General features: G+C 40.1%; 1 protein-coding gene across 2 annotated transcripts in view; it reads right to left on the bottom strand.

Moving 5' to 3' along the window:
- SYN3 (synapsin III) overlaps positions 1 to 4,367 on the bottom strand; it is a 179,259-nt gene that overhangs the window by 27,276 nt on the left and 147,616 nt on the right. The window lies entirely within an intron of this gene.

The following is a 4,367-nucleotide window of genomic DNA, read 5'->3' as shown; positions in this document are numbered from 1 at the left end:
AATTGCACTTCCCTCCTCTGAAAATACCTGATCCAGATGACACACATTCAGTTTAGGCCTAACTTTGACCCACCTCAAAGGAATAAAAACACACCAAAATCTGCATTTCCTTACTATCTTCACATTGAAGTTCTCCAGATGTTACACTGCCTTTAATGCATTAAGCTTTGTAATGCCTACTAACTTTCTAATGAAGAGCTGCTCTCAGCCCCAGATCTTGGCAGTTTTGCTCCGTGGTGCCTTGGAACAGTCACAGTTTTCTGCATGCAGCAAAAGATTCCAGACTGATGTGCAAGAAATAGGGATGCTTTTGCTATTTTCAAAATGGGTGGTACCTCCTCGCTCGTGAGTCAGTGGGAATTCAGTGATTGGGCTGCTCTGTTGTGAATGTTACATGTCAAGTTATTATTTGTCCTCTATAAAAGAAAATATTTGTTCCTTGACAAACCAAGGTAGCCCTTTCCCCTTCCTTTCCTCTTTAGCACACTGGATTTTCAAAGCTCTCACTTTTGGAAATTTCTATTTCCAGTCCCGAGAGAGACAAGGTGACGAGCTGTCCTTCCTGATAAAAAGCTTGCAGTATTTTTACTTTACAGAGTGGCTCTGTTTAGTTTGTGCTATATTTATAACCAGGGAAAAAAAAAAAAAAAAAAAAAAAGAAAGAAAGAAAAAAGAGAAGTCTTTCCCATCCAGTAAGAGAGAAAATAACTCTGACCACATTATTATGAACAACAAGTTTTTATTCTACAATGTAATAAATTTATCTGAGCCAGGACTTGTACTGGGGAGGTGTTTTCATAATTATGGGGCAGAAGGGGACAGGAGGTGACTCTTAAACCAGCCTAATTAGAGAGGTCTAAAAATAAAGTAAGAGCCTATATATATATATATATGTATATGTATTTATTACATGGGTATAAATATATCTATAAAACCACATGAGCAGATACTGTTTCTCCTCTCTTAGCAGATCTGGCAGTTGTTTCCTTCTCATGATCTGATCAGGAAGAGGTGAAGAGTCTCTTTGAGTGAATTGGCAGTGCTGGGCTCTGTTCCTAGGGCACTTTTGGGTCATGTTAGCACATAAATGGCAGATATTAGCATGCTCAGAGCTTTATTATTTTCTGTAGGCTCTGGCATTATGAGATCTGGAGTCAGGAACAAGTGTTATTCCTTTGAGTGCTCACCCTATTCAACAGAGGCACCCAACCATGTCTGGGGTAGTTATCCTTAGACTGTACAGTGCTTAAAAATGCTTTGACCTTTAGGAACTGCTGGGTGAACAACAGTTCAGTTCTGTGCAGGGAAGGGCATCTCCTCTCAGTGTTCATCTATGGTTTCCCTGGAAGAGTCCTTAGGTACTGTTGACCCCATGAACCTGGGCAACTGAAATACAAAATGAGAAAGGTCCTTCTCTGATCACTGCATTGTAAACTAACAACTAAACAGGATTTTTACAGATACTGAATTTGTGGTGATACTGTAATAGACCAGCGGCACACAGAGCACTTGTCTTCTAGTGCCAGGAAGATGTGGAGTGACTCCAAATTTTGGAAGGGGGATAATGATGGTCATGGGAGGGGCTGAGGGACATATGTCCTGTTTTTGGATTAGAAGATTGTCTGGGACCCCTTTGTCTTGCTGGGTGAAGGCTATTCCTTGTGTCTCTGATCAAGTCAACAGAGAGGCTGTTGTTTCTGGATTCCTCAATAGAAATTTCAAAAAATGCCGTTTATTGCAAGTATGTTTTCTTCATCTCCACCTGCGCCTTACATGCACACATCCCTTGGCAAGAGCAGTTCTATTACTGTGTACTGCCACCCCTTTTGGTCCTGACCTTGAGTACTAACTTCCTCTTCTGAGCTGAAGTCAGTTAACAGAGCCTGTTTCTTACAAATCCTAAGACAGTTATTTTTCTTGTTAGGTTTGAGGATTTTCTGCATAGCCCTCTGATTAAAAAACGTGGTGAGTGAGTTTTGTGAAAATGTGACAGCAAAGGATATGTGAAAATGCAAGTCTGACTGTTAAAATTAGGCTCTTTCTAGTTGTTATTGAAAAATAATAAACACTTGGCACTTCTTATAGTGCCAAAAGCCTTATGAATGTGAATTAACAATAAGTATCAAGTATTCTTTTTAGTCCCTTTGGTCTGGTAACACAGAAAAAGTGAAGAAGAACTGTGAAAAGACACAAATCTCCCTGTAAGACTACAGGGGAGATCTCTGGGGAAGAGGCCTTTTCCGTATCCAGAGTTTTTCTGGGTCCTGGCCACCACCTGAGTACAAATAAAGAATAACAGTGTCTGAACTTTCCATCTTTGCTCATTCTTCTAAGTCTTGGTGCCTCCCACTACATGTGATTTTATCATTAAGAAGAAGAAAAATGTAAGTACTTCCTTAACAATTTCTGCTGGTAATGAGATTGTAATCAGAATGCTCACATCCTTTGAAGTACCCATTATAGGAACAAGTACATGGCTCACTATCTTGGCATTGTTTGTTGCAGTGAGTACTATTTTTAATACTCACATGTGTACTTTGGCTAATAGGTTGGTTATTTTATCCTTTGTTTCTTCAGTCACTGCAAAACATGACCCGATGCAGGTGCTTTATTAACATTTATTTCCTTACACTCATCTAAACCAAAAGCAAACCTCTCACATTACGTTTATTTTACAACTAAAGACCTGCTATTTCCTGCTATCATCTCTACTTTTGAAGACCAACGCAAATAAATTATTTAGCTTTCTGTAATCTCCTTGTCATCACTGATTATTGCTTTTACATTATGATTGTTACAGCCCCCATTATATCTCCTGGAAACTCTTCACTTCAAATTACTTAATTGGACGTGTAATTTTTTTAACCTATGGGTGTTCTTTTCTAGTTTGCCCATAGTTCAGCTCATCTGTATTTCTCCCAACATTTTCTGTGATTTCTTTCTGTCAGTCCCACATGGGCTTGAATCCTATTGTTTTAAAGCCAACATGAAACAAATTCCTGTTACTTGTCTTTTAAACAACTGACTTGTTCTTTATTTTCTCTCTCTGTGGTGTTGTTTTGTTTTGTTTTGTTTTTTCCCCTTTATGCAATGAAATGCAATGAGACTTGAAGAAGAGTAATTTACTCAGCCTCAACTTTCCTTCAGGCTGCTTGTGGCTGGAGAAGGGCCCAAGCTAAAACAGTAAGGTCAACAACCCTTCCTTCCTGTAACTTCCCCATCTACTGAACAGAGCAGTGTTGAAACTCTGTGCCCAAATCCACATCCAGACTTTTCTAGTAGTCCATAATTTCATAGTGGACTAAAGTAAACTTGGCTCCAGACCAACTCTTTCTTCTTAGATGCTGGCTGTCATCCTATCTTCATCTGGAACGACTTCCTGCGTAACTCCCTTGTACTGTTGTGTACAATTGTGTCTGGAGTTTGAATAGAAACCCTCTTCCCCTGTAACTTGTGACAGCAAAAATTAATGTTATTAAAGAACAAAATTACAAGGAAAGTGAGGGGTGGAAGAAGATCTGGTGTCTGGTGCAGAAAACAATAGCTAAATATGCTGCTGAGAGTTTTGTCTGGAGACACTATTAAGATTGGGGTACTGTTCTCTGATTCTACCCTCATTTCTGTAGCCAGTGAGGGTTCTTTGAGCACAAAAAAGACACATGAAGTCCTCTCTACATTGTAGGTGAAATTGCAGAGCAGTCAGAGAGATCCAGAATTGCAGGGTCTCAAGGAACTTGAAGCCTTTCCTCAGGGAAAGGTTTCTCCCTCCTGGTTTGTCCTGGTTGGGTTTTACTAATTAAATCCTTCCTAGGGACATGTTCAGTGGTTCACTCTACAAGCAACTCCAGGCTGTCTGCATGTACTGTATTTCAATGACAACTTTGCCTGTTTAACATAGGCAGCACAGATATTTTAACAAGCATTTCCTGCTTATTTAAATGTTTGTTCTTTGATGCTGAAAGCCAACTCCACCGCTGGCCCAAGGATCTGAGCCCACTTCCGCTCCCTCAGCTACCATCCATACAGGAGAACATTGCAACCAAAGCAAGAAAGATGATGAGAACTTCCATGTACAATCCTGGAAGCCAGAAAGGACTTTTGTTTCCAGAGGCAGAAAAAGCTGCACCAGGCTTAGATCTGGCATATCTACATGTAAGTTTCAGGCATAGAGAGTGTGAGGCCGGGAGAAGGTCTGTCTGCTCTGCAGAAGCAATGGGACAGGGGTATCACTTGAAAAGGTCAGCTACTGCTCATTTGGGTTCAGAGATGATACATCAGAATTTCCTACTTCTGAACAAATCAAGATTAAGACAGATAGGGCTTGCTTCTTTAAAAGCTATATGCAAGGAAGAGGAGGCTAAAGTGCA

Source organism: Chaetura pelagica, unplaced genomic scaffold (assembly GCF_000747805.2).
Source record: "Chaetura pelagica isolate M959 unplaced genomic scaffold, ChaPel_1.0 scaffold79, whole genome shotgun sequence".
Classification (NCBI taxonomy): domain Eukaryota; kingdom Metazoa; phylum Chordata; class Aves; order Apodiformes; family Apodidae; genus Chaetura; species Chaetura pelagica.
Note: the sequence above shows the minus strand (reverse complement) of the source record. Positions and strands in the feature narration are given on the sequence as shown.